The sequence below is a fragment of the Mercenaria mercenaria genome, chromosome 10 (assembly GCF_021730395.1).
Source record: "Mercenaria mercenaria strain notata chromosome 10, MADL_Memer_1, whole genome shotgun sequence".
In the NCBI taxonomy this organism is placed as follows: domain Eukaryota; kingdom Metazoa; phylum Mollusca; class Bivalvia; order Venerida; family Veneridae; genus Mercenaria; species Mercenaria mercenaria.
This window is the reverse complement of record NC_069370.1, coordinates 70,590,528-70,616,227: the sequence shown is the minus strand read 5'-3', so window position 1 is coordinate 70,616,227 and position 25,700 is coordinate 70,590,528. Positions and strand designations below refer to the sequence as shown.

The 25,700-nt window shown below is 35.1% G+C and overlaps 1 protein-coding gene across 1 annotated transcript in view; it reads right to left on the bottom strand.

Moving 5' to 3' along the window:
• Positions 1–4,031: 4,031 nt before the first annotated feature.
• LOC123561328 (heterogeneous nuclear ribonucleoprotein A2 homolog 1-like) overlaps positions 4,032–25,700 on the bottom strand; it is a 192,476-nt gene continuing 170,807 nt past the window's right edge. The window contains exons 10-11 of the transcript XR_008372846.1: positions 6,239–6,335; positions 4,032–4,699 (exon numbers count right to left, since the gene is read on the bottom strand). The gene's annotated coding sequence lies outside the window, so the exon portion shown is untranslated. The remainder of the gene's footprint in view (positions 4,700–6,238; positions 6,336–25,700) is intronic.

Genomic DNA, 25,700 nt, shown 5'->3' with positions numbered 1-25,700 from the left:
CAGACTATCTATCTATAAATACTGCATGACACCCTTGCGAGTATTTTATGCAGGTGCGCGTCAGTGCATAAGAGTTTAAAAGCAGGAATGTACAGGAGAAATAAAGTAATACATAAAGTATTTGTGAGAATTTGAGACAAAGCTGATAGTGCTAATAAAAAGGCGAAATGTACAGTAAAAGGATTAAAAACAGCCTGGTCACTCAGAAGTCCTGGCCCAGTTTGGTTACCCCTGGCCTAAACTGGTCCAGGGTAGGTGCTTGAGCAATGTCAGCCGGCAAAGAATTCCAGAGAATGATGGTAGCCGGGTAGAAAGAGAACTTGTAATAATTACAGGGTGTTTGAATTTGCCGGAAAGATAGGGAATGCATGTGTCTAGTGAGCCGGGTAGGAGGTAAAATATAAGATGGCATTGGCACTGCAACCAGTCCATGGACAATCTTGTAAAACATCAGTAGCCTGGCATAATTTCTTCTGTTTGCAAGGGAACGCCACCCCAATTGCTTTAACATGTGTGTGACACTGCTGTAATTTGAATAGTCACTGGTGACCCATCGAGCGGCCCTGCGTTGGACCATCTCGATTTTATGTATGTTGAGATGTGTATGTGGACTCCACACTGAGCTGCAGTACTCTAGTTGTGGTCTAACAAGGGTTTTGTAGGCAAATTCCCTAATATTTTGCTGTTTGGAGGGAATATTGCGCTTAATGAAGTTAAGTGTTTGACCAGCTGTTGAAGTGACCTGGTTTATGTGTTTGTTCCAGTTTAGATCTGAAGTGATGCTAACACCAAGGTATTTTGCATCACTCACGGTTGCAAGTGTCTGCCCATGTAGTGTGTAAGTGGATTTGTAAGGGTGTTTAGACTTGGAAATATTAATCACTGTACATTTGGATGGGTTGAATTCCATGTCCCATGTGTGTTCCCATTTTTGTAATCTGGTTAAGTCCTCTTGCAGAGTATGTTGTTGTGTAACATTGTTGACTGTGATATAAACAGCAGTATCATCAGCAAATAACCGGACCTGTGAAACAATATTTTCAGGCAGGTCGTTTATGTATAGCAGGAAGAGAAGAGGGCCGAGGACAGAGCCCTGTGGGACACCAGATGTGACCGGGACCTCATCCGACTTATCACCATTGACTAAGACGGACTGACGGCGACCGATGAGAAATGATTTGACCCACTGTAGTGTACAGTCCTGGATGCCATGTTGGTGCAGCTTATATAGTAACTTTAGGTGATTAACCTTATCAAACGCCTTTGAGAAGTCGAGGAGTATTAAGTCTGTTTGGTGACCTTGAATTAAATTCCTTGATAGGTCCTCGACAAGTCCTAATAGTTGAGTTTCGCATGACCATTTTGACCTGAAGCCATGTTGAAGGTGATAAAGTATGTTGTTGACCTGGAAATGTTTAGTGATGTTTGATGCGACAATGTGCTCCATAACTTTGCAAAGAACACATGTCAGGGAAATGGGTCTATAGTTAGCAGGGTTGCTTTTGTCACCTTTCTTAAAGAGAGGAGTGACATTCGCCTTGGACCAGTCGGAGGGGATAGTGCCTGTTTCTAGAGATTTTTGGAAAAGTTTGGTGACCAGAGGGGCAATTTGTACACTTAGGTTTTTCAGGACTACCGGTTTTAAGTTATCGGGACCGCAAGCTTTGTCACTCTGTAATGTGGACAAAAGCTTTTGGACACCATTTACACTGATGGAAATTTCAGGCATTTTGGGGTATTGAGGCTTTGGGGCATTGCTAAACAGGTATTTAGTTTTCATTAAGCATAGCTGACTTAGTTTTAAGGGATTCATTTGAGTGAAGACGGACTGGAATTGGCGGTTGAGAACATTTGCCTGGCCCCTGCTATCTGTGATAAGGTTATCATTTTCCGATAGTGGGGCAATGCCTTGGGTGTCCTGTTTAGCATTTTTAATGGTTGAAAAGAGCTTTTTACGGGAGAAGTTTTGACCTGGTTTGGGGTTATTTGGATCACCTGAGTGTGCTTCTAGGACATACTCTAGGTAGTTTGTGTGGGCCTGCTTTATCTCCATTTTGACCTGGTTTCTGAAATTTTTGTACTGATGTTTGACCTTTGAATTTGAACTGTTTTTCTGTTTTTTGTACAATTTATTTCTTTTTCTGATTTGTCTCTTGATGCCTTGGGTGATCCAGGGAAGAGATGGTTTAGAACCCAACCTCCTGGAGGGAATGAAAAGATTTATTCCTTCATGGATAAGATCTTTAAATTCTATCCACAGCTCTTCAATGGATTTGGAGTGGAAGTCACTAAACATAGAAGGTGACTTTGATTTTACAAACTGTTGGAAATTGACCCAGTTGGCTTTCCGAAATAAGTGTACAATACGAGGCTTTTGTTTATTAAGACGGGGTTTGACCTCAGAGGTAATTTGGACAATATCATGATCCGAGATACCAGCTACTGACTTTACAGATTTAATAAGGGTAGGGTTGGATGTGAAGAACAGATCTAGAGTGTTATTTAACCTTGTGGGGAAATTTACCATTTGTTGTAATGAGAAATCATTTACTAAAGATATGAAGTCTTCATAAAGTTTGGGGAGGGAGCAACCAGGCTTGACTGTAGGGATGCTCTCGTCCCATGCTAATTTTGGGAAGTTAAAGTCGCCGGTAAGCCAAACTTTACCTTTAAGTTTGCTTACCATTTGTAGTGACTTGTACAGTTCTAAAATGCTATTTTCATCATATTCATGGCTTCTATAGTATGATGCTAGATAAAGAGGTTGTGATCCAAACAATTCCAGTTTTAACCAAATGATTTCACAGTTTGTTTGTAAACTTTTCATTTCGGAAACTACGATTGAGTTTTTAACCAGTATGAAGACCCCACCCCCAGATTTACCTGTGTTCCTATCACGTCTGTAGGGGGTATAACCTAAAATATGTGGGAAAATTTCACTATCGGTATGTTTGGATGTAAGCCATGACTCGGTTCCAAAAACTATATCAGGTTTTTCTGTGTCAAGGAGAGTATGAAATTCTAATTTCTTACTTACAATCGATTGAAAATTTATGGTCATGACTTTCAGGCAGGAGAAAAAGTTTTTAACATTCTTTTTCTCGGTTTTGTTTGGAATAACGGGAACTGCAGGATCGGACAATAGGGTGAAACTATTTTGGGATTCATGGGATGACAATGAAGAGTTTAATAATGTGGAAAAATTTGATGACTCACAGTTCGTACAGAGCCAGGAAAAGGACTGATTGCTAGATACCAAATCCGAATATTGAGATTGACTGAATCCTTCGCAATGAATGTGGAACCAGATGTTACAGTTGTCACACAAGATGGCAGGGTCATTGTCAAGGACATTTAGACCACAAGTTCCGCATGGATAATCTGGACCGGGATTTAATTCTACATCGGCAGACAGAGTCAAGACAAGAACAAATAAATAACTTTTAGTCAGTCTTACCGAGTTTGTTGGTTTTATTTTGCTCACCAGTCGACCTGCAAAAAATTTTATCATAAGAGAGTTTACTGGATTATGACGAGGCCTGATGAAAAGGCTACCCGTGTCGACATCACCTTGGGTTCCCTGTAACAGTGACTTACAGATTGAAAATAAAATAAAGCATGTCAGAATACCTGTAAACATTGCTACTTCCTGTAAGTTTCAGCTACTTCCGGTACAGGAATGTTTATATTTGGACAAAGGTCAAGGACGAATGGCGGGAAATCAGCTGATCTGAAAAATTTTACCAAACCGACAACCGCAACAAGCAACCTCCCTGGAATAGATTGGACTACTATTAAAATATGTTCAATTTGATAAAACCTTAACTAGAACCAGAATATCGTTGCGAAAAGGCTGGTTTCAATGAAAAATTGGAGAGCGGAAGAAAAGCTTGTTAGTTCAGCACGACGCATGCGCACTTCCTGTGTTATTTTTATTTGCTTTAAGTCTTCCTTCCATACACATCAACAATTAGTATAGCTTTTCCTGTAAGTAGACTGTAATATCTTTATCTGCATTGGTTTCACTTCCCTACATATCATCATTTACTTAAGCTCTTCCTGCAAGTAGACTGTGTTATTTTTATCTGCCTTAAGTCTTCCTTCCATACACATCAACAATTAGTATAGCTCTTCCTTCAAGTAGACTGTGTTATTTTTATCTGCCTTAGTCTTCCTTCCATACACATCAACAATTAGTATAGCTCTTCCTTCAAGTAGACTGTGTTATTTTTATCTGCCTTAGTCTTCCTTCCATACACATCAACAATTAGTATAGCTCTTCCTTCAAGTAGACTGTGTTATTTTTATCTGCCTTAGTCTTCCTTCCATACACATCAACAATTAGTATAGCTCTTCCTTCAAGTAGACTGTGTTATTTTTATCTGCCTTAGTCTTCCTTCCATACACATCAACAATTAGTATAGCTCTTCCTGCAAGTAGACTGTGTTATCTTTATCTGCCTCGGTTTCACTTCCTTACATATCACCATTTACTTATTAAGCTCTTCCTGCAAGTAGACTGTGTTATTTTTATCTGCCTCAGTCTTCCTTCTATACACATCAACAATTAGTATAGCTCTTCCTACAAGTAGATGCATTGTCTTATTTTTATCCACCTCAGTCTCACTTCTCTACACATGCCCATTTACACTAGTTCTTCCTGTGGGTTATAGACAGCAGCACATGCCATCTATTTGATACTGTGAAAGGTTAGAAATGGATAATAAAACTTACAGAACAACTCCATTTCGTTAGCGTTAACATTTAAAACACGAACTGTCGGAGGACAGAAACGCTTGACTATTCAACAGCCTTGTCAGTTGAACGAATATAAAGCTGAAAAAGGGCAATAGTTCTGTAAAATTGCAAAACAGGGTTGTGGAATCTGTACAAGTGAATGAGCTGGGTTTTATGGTGAATCGACGCAAAATGGTCATATATCGCCGAGCGAACCTATACAATGTACATCATGTATATCAGTTTATGACAATGCACAATTGTGTGAAGTTTCAATCCATTTTCCCATTCGTGGGTACTGAGATACCACCTTACATATAAAACCTTACCAAAATTTTTTATGTCAAACAAGAGTGGCTGACTGTCACAAAATACGTCCGTCATCAAACTTGGCCTAATTCATGGGCCATAATCCAAGAGTGCCTGGGGCAATTTGGCTGGTTATCAAACCTGGCCAAAATATTATGCCCACAAACATTGTCAGCAAGTTTGGTGAAGACTGGATGAAAACTGTTCAATTTAGGAGAGTGGACAAAGCTGTTTTCACAAATTTCGAGAAATTAAAGGGCCATAATCCACGAGTGTTAAGGGCGATTTGGCTGGTTATTGATCTTGGCCGAGATATGATGCCAACAAACATTGTCAGCAAGTTTGGTGAAGATCGGATGAAAACTGTTTGACTTAGAGGGCAGACAAGGCTAAATTCGCAGACATCAAGTAATTCAAGGGCCATAACTCAAGAATGCCTGGGGCAATTTGGCTGATTGTTGAACCTGGCTGAGATATTATGCCCACAAACATTATCTGCAAGTTTATGGAAGATGGGATGAAAACTGTTTGATTTAGAGAGCGGACAAGGCTAAATTAAGTTTTTCAAGTAATTCAAGGGCCATAATCCAAGAGTGCCTTGGGCAATTTGGCTGGTTATCGAACTTGGCCAAGATATTATGCCCATAAACATTGTCACCAAGCTTGGTGATGATCAGATGAAAACTGTCGACTTAGAGAGTGGACATAATTTTGAACGCCGACCGCCTGCTAAATAGAATTCTGGAACCTGTGCCAATGCCGGCACATGAGTGAGTCCAACAGCTCTACCTATTCTTTGAATAGTCAAGCTAAAAATAGGCAAGTTTTATCAAATTTACAAAACAGATGAATTACATAGCTTTTCTGTCTTCTGAAAATTATGTATTGAAGATTACTTGCTATAGAAATCAAATTATTTCCACAAAGATCAGAAAATTATGAAAGCTTTTTTCTCTATATAAACATATTATTATCATTGAACAAAACATATTATCAACCATGTACCACTGTGAAGATTTTGGTAACAATCTGATAAACTTTTTAGTACATGACAAATTAGCAAAATATTGCACACAAAGTTAGCGAAACATTGTCTTGTGTGAATCTACATACTGCCAAGCAAAGATTTCAGTTTCCTGAATTGCAGAAAATTGTTGCACAACAATATACATTTGTATTAGTCATTTACCTACCGAGACATCCGTATCCAATAACATTCCACACAAGGACAAGCCTGTCACTGTTACCTGCAATAGTTCTTGAACTTTTGCACACCTTTGTATCAAATACCTGAAATACATATTTTTTGTATTTGTGAATAAACTAAGTCCATGAAGCAAATTAAAATGCTCAAGAACTTACCTACTCTAAAATTATAATAATTTATATGCGAGTTTGATGAATATTACACAAGAGTGTTGGTGTTAGGTTCAGTGTGTTTTTAACAGTTATATCTGGCTACCAACAGTTCTTGCATTCCTCACTAACACGTTCTCTGCATTAAGAAACTACTCCACATGAATCAGAGGTTCAGAAATAAACTTAGACACACTGTTATTAGTCAATCATTACAAGAATTCATCTGTCCCGCCCAAAGATTCCAATCTATAGCCTTGTGATTGGAAGTCTTGTAGTTAACCTTGCAAAAAAATGAATCAAGTTGTAAATGCAGTTTTGTCAAAAAAAGTCATTTAGTGATATGTGGTGGCCTGCACATTGATTCTATGTTGTTAAATGTTCTGGTCCTTTAAAATCACAGAGTCCATTCAATATCTGTGTGATAGAATTCTGTTTAAGCCCGCGACAGGTTTTGCACTTTCCATTACCTTTCATGTGCAGACTATCAATGGACTATGTCTGCTATTACTTTTGCTTGATTGCATTCTATGCTTTTAACATATTTTATTACCTTCGAGTATTCTAAAACTGATTTAAGAACTATGAATAATCTACTCGACATAAAACACATTTCACTAAGATATACTAAAATAATTGATATTTACCTTTCCTACAGTAAGCCTTAAGGTGGAAAGTTTGCAAACAACTGCTGTAAAATACAACTATCACTACATTATATAACATTAAAGATCACTTTATAAATGGATGACTTAAGGCTTGAAAAACTACAGAAAATGCCCAACTACACTCAGTACACTTAAAAATGCACAGATTTTGGCTTGTGATACTTTTGCATGTACAAAACAATTTATTGTTTTTTGGTATTATAGAAATGTTTCTTTGATTCACAGGTAAGTGTGTTGATTCACAATATAATAATGTATCTGTTTGTTTATTGTAACCCTGTTATTTCATGTAATTTCAGACAACCTGCATTTGTGCATTTCAAATGTACCTATATATGTACTAGAAAGCAGCTTCAAAAGACCCAACAAATATCCCACTAGCTTTATGTGTTATAATACCACAACTTTTCCTTGTACTACTATGGTTATATATATATGCACTCATTTTGCAAATTTCCGAGCCCCGAGACGTAAAGAATCTGTTAAAAAAATCTGACTTGCCCAAGGACCATTCTGTTGACTTTTATCTCTTTCATTTTTGACACACCATGTGAAAGTCATAACAGAAAATAAATACTAAATATCAGAGTACATTTCTATTTGAACTACATACAATTGAAGCATGTTCTGTTTGGACAAAGCACCAATCCAACAAAGCTGCAATCGGATGAAATCCTGGGCTATAGCTTAATTGTGATGTGACTGAGGGACATACAATAAAACTGAAGCTCAGGTGGGCTAAATATTCAAAGCAGCTCATCCCAAGTTTGACTGGCTCTTACTTCCTTCTTTATCAGCAGAATACCAAAGAGCAAACCTTTATTTCAGAAAGAGTGAGTAAAATCTACTCCACGAGAAACATGAGACAAAACAGTACCGGGTAATTGGCTTTTAATTTTAAGAGTGTTGCTGAGTGTTTCATCCAAAGGGCAATCTTTATGTACATGGATATAAGGTGTAATCATAACAAAACAAACAAGGCAGTAATTTTACAACATATTTTCTTATGCTACATAAAACATTTTCCATACAGTAATTACAGAAACATATTCAAAACAAATTTGTCTTAACCTTAAATAATTCTACATCAATGTAGAATGATACACAATATTAAAGCTGAAATCATATTTTTTTTCAATTTTTCATTTGTTTTTAACTTGATTTTGAAAAAAAAAAAAACACATTAAAATCCAGCACACACACAAAGAAAAATTGTTAATGCAGGCAATTTTACTAGTCTGACAGATTTGAACCTCGACACATTTTCACTATGGAATCATGTGGAAAATTACATTTTTGCACATAGAAAAAAAAACACTTTCAATAGTAAATACACTATATTTTCCAATTTGATCTACAATAATACATATCCAAATACTATGCTCTCATTACTGCTTGAAGTCATAACTTCAGTTTCAACAAAATGTAGAATAATCTTAATCTATATTGGTAGAAGTAAATATATAACCATGTCCTGAACTGATTAAACTACCAGATCCACTGATACAAAATACTACCTAAAGATTCAATACTCTTTAGCACTGCCTTAAAATACTTCAAACTAATGTGCAATTAAAATGTACAATTAAATGTCATAACAACATAACATATCTGGAATTAGTGATTACTACCGGTTTACTTCCTTAAGGTACTTTCGCCATCTTAGATTTAGAGTGACCTTCATTTGAGGTGTGAAAATATAGTGAACAAAAGCTTTCAAATTCAGCTGTTCCAGAGTACAAAAACAGCTCAATTTGCAAGATCTGAACTAAAAGTAGCTGTATAAAAAGTAAAACTAAAATTTGGAAATAAAGAAGATATTTTACCTGTATTTTTCCAAATTTTTGGTCAGATTAATAAATCCTTTCAAAATACTTTATTAAAAATTCATGAATTGCAAAAGTTAGTTCAAAGTTTCAATTAGTGCATAGGAGAATTGTCTTACTGAATAGTACTAAACTTAGTACAAAATCTGTTTTCAAATCTGACCACCTCATGTATTAAAACGAAAATAAATCTGTACATATTATTGCTATTTTCAACGTACATAAAAGTAGTGCAATGTGCGGACAATGATTTTTTACTTATGGTGTACTAAACTGCCTAAAATTGTAAGACAAGTCTCAGACTTAATGTAAACAAGATTTGGCAACGAACCAAATTTTTTTTCAAGGATTGTGCAAGTATAAGAAAGGTTTAATTTATTATAGTGGAATTTATGTACTTACGCGCTGCTTATCTCACGGAAAATTTGGTTGAAATGGAATTTTCGGCACTTCCTGCGGTAACTACCGAAATTACTTAACGTAACTTTCTCACACATACGTGTTTGTATATCTATAAATTATGAAAATAATCGAAATATTTGCTTTATCACGATATATGCAAATATTTTTAGACAATCTTGAAACATTTGGCCACAGTATTTCCGCATACTGGTCCGGGACAAGTTCGATGCGTATAGTGATTCCTTATTACATGTTTCATGCGTCGTAAACTAACCAGTTTTGATCTATCGACTTTTTATACAATATGAGAATTTATGCAGCATGTTTTTAAAAACACAGTGAGAATAAATCGCAGAAAAAATGTACAGGAGGTAATACAATTTGTATACAATTGTAATAATTACGAAGTAAGTTTCCAGCGAAGTCGGGCTAATTTCTGGATAATAATTGACACTAGATGATCTATATGAACATTGATACGAGATGAATGTGATATGAGATGAATTCCTGTCAGATAAATGTACCTATGACATTATAACCTGTGACTACCTGTGATTTACCTGTGATCAATACACACTCTGATAAATGGGCAATCGTAAACGAAACAAATCCTCTCCAGGCCAAAACTCTGTCAACAAGAAACATAAACCGATAAAATTTCCAAACATTCCAAGTATTGACAATATTTCTGAAAGTGAGGGTGAAGATTTTTACGAGGCTTGTGAAACAGGTGAAGATTTCGCTACCTCTCCCGCTATGACAAAGTTCAGTCAGGAGGATCTCAGAGCATTGGGTTCGCAACTGACACCCGTACTAATAAAAGAGTTGAAAGCTCAGCTCAGAAATGAAATTATAAATGAGTTAAAATGGGACATTCGTAACATTGTCAACCAAGAAACTAAACATCTCCAGGATGAAGTGAGTTCTCTGAAAACTGAAATAACAATATTAAAAGCAGACTTGAAATCGTCTAGATTAGAGCATGACGAATTGGCACAATATGGGCGTCGTATGAATTTAGATATTTCGGGAATTCCAGGCGATACGGGCAGGACCGATGAGGATATTGAATCCAAAATTCTCGATGAAGCCAAGAAGAGGAATATCCACCTCACAAGCAGTGATATTGATAAATGCCATAGGAAGGGTAAACCCGTAGATAACTTTAACAGAAGAGTAATTATCAAATTCACGAACTCGAAGGCTAGACAGCGCCTGTATGCTTCTAGGAAAGAATTAGCGGATGGTATATTTGTACAGGAAAAATTGACTCCTTATCGTGAAAATCTGGCCTTCCATGCACGACAGTTAAAAAGAGAAAAACACATAACAAAATGCTGGGTCGCAGGCTGTAAGGTGTATGTTCAGCTGCCAAATGAGAAACAGGGCCGAGTGATAATGGACATGCATGCGATCCAGGAGATTAGAGACAAAGGTTCGCAACCCAGTGAACGTACTTTGTTTGACAGCTGTCAAATACTTTGACATTTGTTTACAAATGCAGTGTATTAATTTGCATATATAGCGATACCGACATGGTTCAGTACATATGAATGGAAAGTTTACATACCTGTATTATGTATATTGTATAGCATAGCAGACGAAATTGAAATCGATGTCTATATTTGTCATACGTACTCCACTTTTAATGAACAAGAGTCAAAACTTTACTTCATATGTATACACATTTTGTACATTTTTACTTATTCCAGTTTTCATTGAATGTAAGAAGACTCCGTAAATCATTATTTTTGCGAAATTCACACTTTCTCCGAGTTGGACAAAGTCAAGGGAAACAATTCATACGACAATAGTTCTAACTTTCTTCTTCTTTGTTTTGACCAAATTTTACATATTTTATAGTTATTTTATAACTTCATACCTTTGAAAAGTATTTTTGATATTTTTCACTGTAAAAAGTAATAATCAAATATATTTTCAATCTAATATTTCAATATTTCAATACTTTTCTGAAATAATATTATAATACGCTATGTATCAAGGCCTGTATGTCCGTCCGCATATGTCAGTCTTTATTCCTATCGATCATGTGAATATTTATGTCTTTCAGCTATTTCAGCTATAATATTAATGTTTGTTGTTGTTTTTTTGTACGTGTAAATATTTGTTCTTTCAGCTGTAATATTAATGTCGAGTTTTTGTTTTTTTTGTTGTGTGTGTTTTTTTGTTTGTTTTTTTTCAACGTAAAATCATAATGCCTAGTACTATTTTTCTTTTTGTTTCACACCAGTACCTTCTGTTTGTACAAGGGAAACAATTCCTACGATAACAATTTTTCTTCTATGTAAGAGTTACTGATCTTTAACCATCTTAAACTGTGGCAGCTGAATGTGCTGCATGACTATCTTGCCTGTATGTCCGTCTATATTAAGTCCGTCCGCACGACTGTCCGTCTAAATATAACTACATAACATATAACTGACTTAATATATTTGTATTCCTATTAATCAAAAATATTGTGGCATGTTGCCGGTGTATGCATAAAAGTCAGTCTGTAGACAAGTCTACATAACCAGTAAGTCTGTATTCCTATCAGTTAAATTTTTGGTCACGTAAATGTATCATGTATTCTAGTTAGTATATCAATATTGTCTTTTTGGGGCAGCGTCAAGTCACAATGTGAAAAACCTTTCTATAGTATAATTCACTTATATGTATTAAAATATTCAATTAAGTTATGTCATAAAATCAGTGCATCATTGAAAAGAATTCCAGAAAATAGCCGCTTAAGCATTTTTGTAATAGTTCACACTCCAATAGTGTTGTGATGTTGCTTTTTTCATTTATTTGAGTATTCTGTTCGCCTCTCCACCCCTTTGTGCTTGTGACTCATGTTTTCCATACTCTGTTTCCATTTTTTTGACTTTGGTCCATTGGTCGGGCTGTCGAAGAATAATTGTTATACTATATCCATATAGGTGAATGATTTGATATCTTACAGATCGACCATTGGACTTTTCAACATGCGAACACAGCGCATTGGTATAAAGTTCAGAATTGAGTTTGGAGTTTTCCAAGCATTCATTACCTGGTTTGTAAAACTTGTCACACTGATCTTGCGTTATTATTATATCGTTATGAAATTTTTGTATCAAAGTGTTGTTAGCTACCATTTTTCTTTATCAGCCGCGCTAGTAGAGTGCAGTATCCAACACGGAGACACAGCCGTAGGATTTTCGGTTATTGTTGACATATTTGTTTCATATTCCTTATTAATTGCTAGAATATTATTGATCTTATCCGGCGATATCGAAGAAAATCCGGGGCCAGTTACTACTGACGCATGCTTATCTGTCTTTCACCAGAACATCCGAAGCATTAGAAATAAATTTGAATACATTAAAACAAATTTTCTCGATTATGATATTCTCTGTTTTACAGAAAGTAAACAGTCTCTTGATATTCAGAACGAATCATTACTTCTAGATGGATCGATGAAATTTATCGTAAAGACAATACCGCGCACTCTGGGGGTCTTCTAGTTTACGTATCGTCTAGTATTCACTCAATAAGAATGCTTGAACTGGAAGTTATCTTACCTGAAGCAATTTGGCTTGAAATTAAAAATGAAACTAAAACGTATTTACTTTGTAATGTTTACAGACCACCAAACTCAACTGTTGAAATTTGGGACTGGATAAATATTTGTATAGATAAGGCACTCGAAAAATGTAATAATATTATATTAGTAGGAGACATTAATGAGGACCAACTGAATCCAAACAATAATAAATTACGTAATATATTACTACAGAATAATATGAATAGTGTAATAACTGAAGCTACCAGAGTTAGCCCTTACTCACAGTCTCTATTAGATCCGATTGGAATATCATCTTCTCTTGAATGTTTACACGCTGGTGTTTTTAATACTGATAAGTCAATAAGTGACCATTTTGGAACATTTGTTTATATCAAAATCAAGAAACAACTCAATGTCCCGTTTAAAAGACGTGTCTGGAATTACAAACGAGCTAACTTTGACTTACATAACGAGAAAATACAAAACACTGATTGGTCATTTTTATCCCTTTCTGATATTAATACAGCAACTATGAATTTTACTGATACATTTTTAGAATTGGCGAAGTCATGTATACCCACCACCATAGCAACCATTCGTCCGAAAGATAAACCGTGGTATAATACAGAAATTCGGAAAATAAGTCGAAAACGCGATAGACAAAAACGCAAAGCTATATCCACTGGTAAACTTGAAGATTGGACTACATACAAATCATTGAGAAATAAAGTTAATGATATGATTAAGCATGCTAAAGAAGGTTTCTTTAACAATATAGAATTTACATTAAGCGACTGTAATTCATCGAATCCGCGAGAATATTGGAAACTAGTGAAATTATTAATTAAGGAAAATTCCCCAAATTGTAAATGTTTACCTCCTTTAATAAAAGATGATGACTCTCTTGCGTTCTCTGATAAAGACAAAGCCGATGTTCTAAATGATTTTTTCGTTTCTATTTCAACCATTGATGACACACAAGCTTCTTTACCTCCATTTTACAGTAAAACCAATAAACAGCTTGGTAGCTTCAATATTTCTAAACAAGATGTTCTTGATGTACTTTCCAACCTTGTTGTTAACAAGGCAAGCGGACCTGATGAAATAAGTCACCGTATGTTAAAAGAGACACGTTTTACTATTTGTGAACCACTGAAAACTTTATTTAACAGATCTCTGGATCTTAATATATACCCAGAATGTTGGAAAAACGCAAATGTCATGCCCTTATTTAAAAAGGGAGATAAGTCCATATCTTCCAATTACCGACCAGTTTCTCTTATTAGCTGTATAAGGAAAGTTATGGAACGTGTATTATTTAAGAATATATATAACTATTTTCACGCAAATAAATTTATGTATAAAAATCAGTCAGGATTTCTTCCTGGACATTCTACAGTGTATCAATTAATAGATATGTATAACCAAATTTGTAAAGCATTTGATGAAAAGAAATCAACTTGTATTGTCTTTTGCGATATTAGCAAAGCCTTCGACCGTGTTTGGCATAAGGGACTAATTTTCAAACTCAAACAATACGGACTTACTGGAAATATTATTAACTGGATTTCTAGTTATCTTACATGCCGTAAACAAAAAGTTTTCGTTGGATCAACCTATTCTGAAGAAAGAATTATCAATGCCGGCGTGCCACAGGGCTCGGTACTTGGGCCTTTATTGTTTCTCATTTACGTAAATGATATTGCAGATTCTTTATCTAGAGTAACACGTTTATTTGCTGACGACAGTTCGTTATCTGTTAGTTCTAATGATATCAATTATATAGAGACAACGTTAAATGATGACTTAAATAACGTATCACGTTGGGCTAAACAATGGCTTGTTAAATTTAATCCAGCCAAAACCGATGTATTATTTCTTTCACTTGCGAAACAGAATCTGAATTTGCCTTCACTTTATTTTGAAAATACTCATTTAACTTACGTTGATAGTCACAAGCATCTAGGGGTTACATTTAGTAAAGATGGCTCATGGCACGAACATATTTCTAATATCACTTTATCAGCATCAAAAGTTTTAGGAACAATGAGAATGTTAAAGTTTAAACTTAAAAGAAGAACTTTGAACCAGATATACATTTCTTATCTTCGACCAATAATTGAATATTCATCTATTGTCTGGGATAGCTGCACGGTTTATGAAAAGGAATTACTTGACAAAATTCAGTATGACGCGGCACGTATAGTAACAGGGTTAACGAGATCTGTATCAATAGAAAGATTGCTTCGAGAAATAGGTTGGGTTTCGTTATCCGACAGAAGACATATGCAAAAATTAATTTGGATTTATAAACATAGCCGCGGCGATTTACCTAGTTATCTATCTCAGCAATTCCCCAATACAGTATTTGAAACCAATACCTATGCATTGAGAAACAATGCAGATTATGCTACTATGGCACGCCGACTTGAAATTTATGCTAAATCTGTAATACCGTCATCTATCAAACTTTGGAATGAACTAGACACAGATTTCCGAAATGCAGACACTTTATCAGCCTTTAAATATAATTTAAAACAAAAATTCAAACCGCCCAAAGTTCCTTCTTTTTACCTATCTGGTGACAGATTTTCTCAGATACATCACGCAAGAATACGTAACAAATGTAGCAATCTTAAGGTACATTCTATAGCCAAAATATCGACATTTTAGTGCTTGTCTTTACAACCATTTTGCGAATTTTTACTGAAGAATTACATAATTTGATGAATGAAATGCCTATTGAAAATGATTTAGCTCGCCTTTGAAGTATATATCTTGAAAAACAAATGCCAACCTGTACCCGAAAATCCGGACAGAAGACAGAAAAAAATATTTTTAGGTGGTCATATTTTTTCAAAATCGACAGCTGCTACATTCAAGCATTATTCTGCCTAAAATTGTGACCAAAACGTACCTAGTTAATATATCTACTTCCTGCGAACAATCAATTTTTAAATAATTTGATTGGAAAATGCCTTTCAGAGTCGATAATTTCAGATAATTTTTATTTTCTCTTTTTTCATGCAGACATCATCATTTCACAACTAATTTGAGATAAAACATGGGTATCTATGATAAAAATCCATAATATCATTACAAGGGCAATACACATAAAAGTCAGATGTGTCAATTTTATTTTAGAAACGGTTGCAGTCACAAAGTAATTGACAGAATAAAATGTAAATTCAGCATATTTTTTCACACAAAAATGTGTTAGTGCGTAGAAAATGTGATCAGGCTGAGCACATGGTCTTATGGATTTCATAATTTTCGGCGCTTAAACGTGAAAAACAGTTAAAGCACAGGATTCACAAACATTAAATTTATGCTTAAATCTATATGCGATACATTATGCATATAATTATAATTCACGATAATACCGCATATGGAAGTAACAGGAATAAATTTGGACTATTTCCTTCGGAAGTTTACATGACTGTCCTGTCAAAAGACCTCCCTCGTGTTTACATATTTTGACAGGTCGAGTTGTTCTGGGACTAAGAACAATGGTAAGTGCAAAGTTATATAGATAATATAATTAATTATTTTTGCAACGAGTTCAAAGAAAGGTTGATAATCAGTCGCCTCTATTTCAAGATCTGAGAATGATTTGCCTATTTTTGGGCGTAGAACATAGCATATGCATGCTTGTATCACTGCAACCATAGATTATCATTAGATACCACAACAAATCATTCTCAGATCTTGAAATAGAGTCGATGCAGAATTAACGCATTGTTTCATAGATAGTGAATCGATCAGAATAGACAGAATAGATCATTGTCATAGAAAAAAACGTTGATCGTTGATGTACTTTTTCCATTCGAATTGACATAATTTGAACATAGACTCTGCATTTATGCCATAAAATATGTCTGATTGGACGTGCTGAATCATCCTGCAAAAACCATCAATATTTCTAAAGTAACATTAATTAGAATCAAGGTCTACTGTGCATTTAATCCGTCGTGTGTTTGTTTCAGATGAATGAATACCTGCACCATGGAAACAATGCCATTTGCAAACTTTTTGAACCTGTGCTGGGCGTTCACATTGACATTTCTTGTTCAACAGGAATACAGTCATGATGTCGACCAACAGTACAGCTAGGTAAATGTCAATGTTCTATATATATTCTACAATAATTTCGTAAAAAATGAACAATGTCTGTAAGTAAGCCAAAGAAAGGACACCTCTGCATAGCTGACAAGGTCAAGGGTCTGAATGAAGCATGATCATGCACCAAAATATCAACAAATTTATACAATGGAATGAAATAACATACAGTAGGCCTAAATTACAGCAAGATCTATCTATCATAATTATTTATTTTACATGGCATGCATGAATTGTTCAACTTCATAAATCAACTGTGCTGTAGACCTACAGAATCAGCATAAAGAAATGAAGCTACATGAGTAGTTTTAAAATACATAAATCCACACTTGTCAAGATTCCATATATAATGCTGATTTCCTTATATGGGTGGTTTTCAAAATAATGAAGCTTTTTCTTCTTTTTCACCTTACTTTAATTCAGTTCAGTTTTAGAATGTGTTTTGGGGCAAATCATATCCAAATCAATGTATTCAAGAAATGTGTGCAATTTCAGATGAATGACTCAAGCATTTTTAAAGTTATGTTAAATTATATAGCTAATTTTGTCCCCTCTGCACCAAAAGTGTGACATTTTGCATGAAGGATAGTTTTCAACTGTGTTTTACTTTTTCAAACCAAACTTAATTGTCACAGCTTTGGCTTTTCTTATGTAATCTAAACTCTGCACATTTAAAACAAAGTACTTCTTTACATTAACTACATTTTATTCTTACAATAGTTCATGTCTTAATTGTGATGGAAGCCCCTTCATAAAAAAATAGTGATTTTAAAAGTTGAAACACTACAATTTCATAACTCATTATTTTCTTAAGATCTTTATCCTTACAGCTTTGAAGACACCTTATGATTTTATTGTTTTATAAATCAAATTTTCAGAATCTTCATATATGTCTATACACCCAAAAATGTCCCTTGTAAGTATTCTTTAAATAAAATGGGTTTTTACTTTTATTTCCCTCTAAATGGAAGTTACAATGGTTACAAAAGCAGCTTTCAGCTTCACATATTAAGCCAAAGTGATGTCCCCTGTGCACCTTTTTTGACATTCATCAGTTATCATAGCATTTATATTGTAATATGTTGTGGCAGTTCTATATTTTTAGCAGTGTGTAAGTTAAATGCAGGCATTACATGATAACTAAGCATTATATAAGAATCCCAGGACAATTTAAATTTTATTTTTTGCATTTTCTCAAGTTGGCAATTTTCAGGTTTAAAAGGGGAAACATCAATTTTAATTAAAGTTTACCTACATATGTAAATATGCAGTAGCAAGTATTGTGTAGTTGAAAGAATTTTACTTACTATGAACATATTCCACGAATATATATTTTGCTGCCATTTGTCCCCAGTGCATCTTCTAGATATGGCATTCAGCACTTATTTTACAAACTGTAATAACTGATTTTAGAATTATGTACATCGTACTTTTAAATTGTTTTTAATGTGAAGTATCAGCAATGGAAATTTATAGAGAAACAACAGTTAATTTTGAAAGAAAAATTTATGTATATATAAATGTACATGTTGTGCTTTTTTTTAGTTACAGTATGATATGGTGAACAAAAAGCCCTCAACGCAGCCAGTTCTGGAGCTTTGGTTAGACTATGAACAGTAGACATCAAAAGGTACAGGATAGTTTAGAGCTGCATTTATTAATTGTTTTATGTAATTACTATTTATCAGTTCAAATGAAACTTGGTACATCAGCATGAAGTGGACAGGCACATATTGTCAGGACTATCAAATTTGATTATTTGTTTCTTCAGTTATTATGTCATTTTCTTTTTCAAATTGTCATATCATAGCTTCCTTCATACCTTTTGCATTAAAACTCTCTTTCTGCAGATTCCATCATATTCAAATGGATCATGGTATACTTCATGGCCAAGCAGCAGAATTATACACATTTTTCTAAAGTTATGGTCCTTTTAGAATCTTGAATTAAATGAAACAGTTACAGTTTCTTTTCTTTTGTTCTTTATGTACTCAGCTCCTCCCCCACTTTCTATCCAGTGCCCTTGAAACTTGTAATACACTTTTACCTTAAATGTAAAGGCCTTTATCTATTTTAGCCTAAAATCTAAATTTGGAGTGTTTATGCCCCTTTTTATATTATAAGAATTATATTTCATCTCCTCCTACAGTTTTCATACTGTGTCACAATGCAAAAGTAAGTTGATATGAATTATCAACATGAAGTAGGCATGCACATATTGCAAGACTTCATTTCAGGTTACTTTTATTGAGTGATGTCCTTTAAAACATCACAAATACACTTGTACATTGTGTATGCCTACTCACAGTTTCAAACAATTCATAAGACATTTAGTATACATTATGGACAAGAAGTGATCATGTGCCTATATATAGTGTTAGTTGAAAATGGAATGCATGAAGACATACAGACAAATATATATCATCTGTTTGAATTCAAAGCTGTATTTCTTAGTCTTTATTACTTGTGTAAGGTACTGTTTTTCCACTTCTTAATGACATTTTCTTGTCTGTCAGACTGATAATATTATAATAATTTGTAAGATTTTACATTCTAACATTTTGTGTTTTTATGAACATATAAAACATGTAAAGTTTATACTAATGTAAAAATAGCTAAATTTTTCCATTTCAGATGATCATCTGAAGGGCCACAATTGTTTAAAGCACTGGTCAACAAACACTGAACTATTTGATGGATCATACATGTGCAGAATGTACTACCATATTTCCAGAATCAGAGAAATAGAAATATCAAGTATTAGAGAGAAAGAAAAGTATGCATCATGTATAAAGAACTGCCTAAGAATAATTTGCAAAATACATTGAAATCTAACAATTGCGAATTGCATAATGCATATGGAAGTTAAGAAAGGTGTACTCTTCTGGAAAATATGTGTCCAGTGCAACATTTCTTTTTCAATTTGTGAGCATAATTCTACATAAAAATTGTAACATGGCTACAGGGATAATAGAAAAGGTTTAATCTTATTTTCCAACACATTGGGGAATCAGAGAAGAAATATCAAGAATTAGGGAAAAAGAAATAATTGTCATGATTGAAGAACTTGCTTTTTATTAATTACAAAATACTTTTTAGCCTCCAACTGTTAGTGATATTATGAATATGGAAGTTAAAAGTGTGGACTTTGATTAATCTTCAACTTCTCTGAGCATAGTTCTATATAAAAATTGTAACTTTATAAAATAGTCTTGTTTGTTTGTTTTGTTTTGTTGGGTTTAACGTCGCACCGACACATGATAGGTCATATGGCGACTTTCCAGCTTTAATGGTGGAGGAAGACCCCAGGTGCCCCTCCGTGCATTATTTCATCACGAGCGGGCACCTGGGTAGAACCACCGACCTTCCGTAAGCCAGCTGGATGGCTTCCTCACATGAAGAATTCAACGCCCCGAGTGAGAAAAAAAAATAGTCTTGTAGAAAAAGTGTAAGACTTTCATACTTGTTTATAGAAAATGTTTCTGGATGTTTCAATGTAAGTTTGCTAGACCCAGATCGCTAGCTCCTAAGTCAAGGTTACACTTAGATGTCAAAGGTTAAAAGGGTCTGTTTCTGTATGGTCAATAACTGCCATACATAAAGGGATTTTGGAATTACTCGGCATAAATGTTCACCATAAAGAGACAACGTGTTATGCGCAAAACCCAAACCCTTGCTCCAAGGTCAAGGTCACACGTAGAGGTCAAATGTTAATAGAGTCTTTTTGGTGTCTGGTCAATACCTCTGCGATCCATGAAGGGACTTTTAGATAACTTGGCATAAATGTTCACCATAATGAAACAAGGTGCCATGCCCAAGACCAAGACCCCTAGCTCGAAGGTCACACTTAGAGGCCGAAGGTCAGATACAAAAATGGCTTTGTCCCGAGCATTTCTTGTTCATGCATGGAGGGAGTTTGATGTACAATGGCAAAAATGTTCATCATCATGAGATGGTGTGTCATGAGTAAGAACCAGGCCCCAAATCCTTTGCTGTTACTATAAATAGCTATTACTGTAAAGTTCTGTTCTATTAACCCTTATGCTGAACATGATTTATTCTGTCTTTGCGACCAGTGTAGATCATGATCAGCCTGCACATCCATGCAGGCTGATGATGATCAGCACTGTTCGCCATTCAATCAGTATATTTTTGGTAAGCATCCCTTTTAACAGTTAATGGTACTGTCCAAATTGAAAAATGGACAAGTTCATTATAGAAATTCAGCAGGGTAAGGGTTAATATTAGCCCAAGGACAAAATTGGGACTACTTTTCTGTAGTACAACACGCATGTTACATCCAATTTTTGATGTATTTTGACCTAAGGCTACCTGATAAGTACTTTTGTGTGGACTTAGATTTTTTTCAGATTAACTTCTATGTTGTCACTACAACAAACGATTATTCTTGAAACTCTTTATCCTGGTTGTTAGAATTGGATATGTCATTGTTTTGGCTTTCTGTCTATCAAACTTATAGTTTTGTACAGAAAATGTTTTATTATATCATCTACCTGACGAGCATATATTTAACATCCTGGCACTCTTGTTTTATTTTGTTCAAGCCAAGATGCTGTATTGGCATACAGTATGTATGATGAAAATGTCCTTAGGCAGGGGACGTTGCTAACTCTGTTACAAATTCTTGTTGTTGTTTTTTTCAAGAGTTGTTGCCCTATTTGATCTTGAACTAATTCATCACATCGTGAACTCGTGAACTTAAGTCGAACAGATCCATCCAACTTAATTGAAACTAGGTATACATCAGAAGCATGAAATGAATATGTACATGTTGCCCTGACTTTTATGATCGATTATTTTGTCTGGAGTTGTGGCCCTTCTTTAACGACGAATGAGCAACTACATTGTAGTTTCCTTCTCTTCATTTCAAATAAAAACTTGTAAGCATCATAAACATTATGTAGACATGCGCATTTGTTTCTTGTTCAGTTGTTTAACTTCTATATATTTTTCCTTAATAACATTATTGACCCGTCGTTATTATAAATTATGAATGAAACATTTTGTCGACATCCTTCTAGTTCGCTTTGCAACCTCCGTGAAGGATATTGTCAAACTATACCGATAACGGGAAGAGTTTGCTTCCTTTTGTAGCACAACTGTCTATACATTATGTGTCTTGCTCATATACATAACACTTTTATTTGTGTGAACATGCATGAATTTGTTATACTGCAAATTAAAACAGTCATCATTGATTACTTTACTTGTCGTCACTTTCCTCCTTTTTATCGTAAATAGCACAGTCATACACAGAAGATGCTGTATACTAAACATATTTTATCAAAATTCAGACCAAAAAATCTATCAGATGCCACCATTACATAACTATATTTCAAACTTTTGCAGGGGGAGAACACCCTGACTCCTACTCGTGCTGGGAGCTATGTGTCTCGCTGGTGACACATTCTTTCTAAACTATTGCCTCGCTGCATCAAATAAAGGTATTTCTGGATCCGGACTAGCCTGGGAAGCCGTTGACAATAATTGTCAGAAGAAATCTTACCTACATTAAAGATCCAACTTAAATTGTGCTAATTAATGTTAATTGGCATTCATCCGAGTTTCTGATATTGTCAATTTGCAGGTAGAAAAATTGTCAGACTGGATTCCCAGGCTAGATCCGGACCTGCACTTAGTATGATAAAGGCCTTTAAGGTCGATGTCGGAAGAGGGACTAGCAAAGTTTTACAACATTTAAGCTTATCAAAACGACGTCGGCAGAGATTATGAAGTTGTTCTGTTGTCAGGCTCAAGATGCAGGCATACTTAAACTCCAAAACGACGGCCGTTTTTGTACAATAAAACTCCATCAAGCTTGAATAAATAGTTCAAATGGTTATGAATCATTTCTGCGTACAGACTGAAGTATTACCATTAGTGGATTCATAGCGGAGGTTGGAGTGGGGTGGGGGGGGGGGGGGGGGGGCACCGGGACGCTCCCGCCCCTAAAATCGCCGGAGCATAGGTAATTTGTCTTATGTTCTGGGTAAAATAATTGCAAAATATATATTTTTTCTCGCTCGCTACGCTTGGGTACATAAATTGTCTTTTATTCTGACTGAAGAATATGAAATACGCATTTTTTCTCGCTCGCTACGCTCGCATTAATAATTAATCTTTTGTTCCGGCTGAAAAATATGCATATTTTTTCTCGCTTGCTACGCTCGAAAACTTAATTTGTCTTCTGTTCTGGGTTAAACATAAAAATGCATTTTTTTCTCTATCTCACAGGTAATTTGTCTTACTTGTTTTTTTGTGTTTTTTTTTTTTTTGTTTTGTATTTTATTGATGGAAAAAATGCATTTTTTTCTCGCTCGCTATGCTGGCACATTTAAAATCTGACAGTTTGCATGAGCTCCGAAAAAAGCTTTTTATTTTAGTCCTAGGTAAACCCTCCCCATGAAAATCCTCAAAAAACGAACGGCTAAGAAATTCCGAGATACTCGCGCAGGAATAAGTCTGACAATTCATAAGACGTGACTATAATTAGCATGTTATTTCTGTTGATTTTTGTCACAAAACCTGTCCTTTGTCAATAACAAATAAAGTAGCCCAGAAACGCCCAAAATGCACCAAATGGATCCATTATTTTCATAGTTTTCGGGGAATCATGCCCCCGGACCCCACTATTTGCTCTAGTCTTCAAATATTTTACGCCCCTCTTACACCAAATACTGTATCTGCCCCTGAGGTAGTCATTTTTTTTTAAAAACGTAATGGATGTAAGAATTGTTTTACAAAGTTTGGAACGATAACGCTTTTATCATATTAAGTAGACCGTTTGAAAAGATGTTGGATAGTTCAATGAATCAGATATTCTAGATTTCATTTCAGGTTGTAGAATATTTTGAAAAAAAAAAATTTATTATTCTTCGAATACTTTTTGACTGTACTATTAGAATAGTGTTATTGGATCTATAAAATTTGCCGAGAATGATAATCGGGATAAAGAACTCTCCCTTCAGGTAAACGCCGTGAAGAACTATCCTTTATTTTATTTGGCGGGAATCGAGCACGTTTTCACCGTGCAATATTAGTATTTATAGTAACTAAAAAGTAGTCCGTCATGTCAACAAAACACGATGAAAACAATCGTCTGAAGCATTTTAAAGTATATTTTCAATCGTAAATTGTCAGCCTTTTAGAAAAAGTTTGGGTGATTTAAAGGGTGGCAGGAACTAGATACATGTCTTGTCTGCCTATTAATACATTATAAATGGACTCCGCGTGTATTTTGAAGCAACCCTTGATTTTGAAAAAACATGACCAATTTTGTTATCAAATTCGTCGTCGTACGACTTATGAAAGAGTCGTAGTCGTAGTTTGATTATCTAGTCATATACTTCGTTCCAAGACGAATCTAATGGTGTATACTTTTTATGACTTTTGTCCAGTAACAAACCCGCCAATCTAAATTATTTAGACCCACTATTTTTCCGATAGAATGAACCTTAATTCAGACTTATTTTACAACCATTTACGTGAGGATCAAACGTGTAACTGTGGATATATCACAGAAGACGCGGAACACTTCTTTTTCAGATGTCCACTTTTTTCCCAACAACGTCGACAATTATTCATTGATACCCGCCAGTACCATCCTTTAAGTGTCAAAAAAAATCTTTTCGGATTCGATAACTTATCACAAGAAATAAATGGCATCATTTTTGGTCATGTTTAAGATTATATAAAGAAAACTCAACGTTTTTATTGAATCAAAATTTACTGAATTAATTCATCCCAGTCGCTGTGATTGTGTCCTGAGTTTTGGGAATATGAGTCCTCAGATAGTGCGGGGTGTGGAACGGCGAGCAAATACCTCTGTTTCTGCCTTTAAATTTTTTTTTGTCTTTATCTGTTTTGTTTTTTTTTGGTTTGTTTGTTTGTTTTCTTTGGTTGTATTGTTTATTTTTTTTTACACTCATTAAATTCTTTCTTCTTATTAATCGCTTGCTTTTCTCTTTTTTTTTCTTGTTTGTTTTCTTCTCTTACTCATTTGGTTTAATTATTATACGCCCGAAGGGACGTATTATGTTAGGACGCTGGTGTCCGTCAGTCCGTTTGTCCGTTAGCAATTTCGTGTCCGCTCTGTAACTCTTGAACCCCTTGAAGGATTTCAAGGAAACTTTACACAAATGTTCACCACACCGAGACGATGTGCAGACCGCATGTTTTGGATGTCTCACTTCAAGGTCAAGGTCACACTTAGGAGTCAAAGGTCATCCGTCTGTCTGTCCGTTAGCAATTTCGTGTCCGCTCTGTAACTCTTGAACCCCTTGAAGGATTTCAAGGAAACTTTACACAAATGTTCACCACACCGAGACGATGTGCAGACCGCATGTTTTGGATGTCTCACTTCAAGGTCAAGGTCACACTTAGGAGTCAAAGGTCATATCAGTTTGTTTCGTGTCCGCTCTGTAACTCTTGAACCCCTTGAAGGATTTCAAAGAAACTTGACACAAATGTTCACCACACCAAGACGACGTGTAGAGCGCATGTTCCGGATGACTTGCTTCAAGGTCAAGGTCACACTTAGGGGTCAAAAGTCATATCAGTTTGTTTCGTGTCCGCTCTGTAACTCTTGAACTGCTGGAAGGATTTCAAAGAAACTTGGCAGAAATGTTCACCACATTGTAACGATGTGCAGAGCGCATGTTCCGGGTGACTCGCTTCAAGGTCAAGGTCACACTTAAGGGTCAAAGGTCATATATGACTT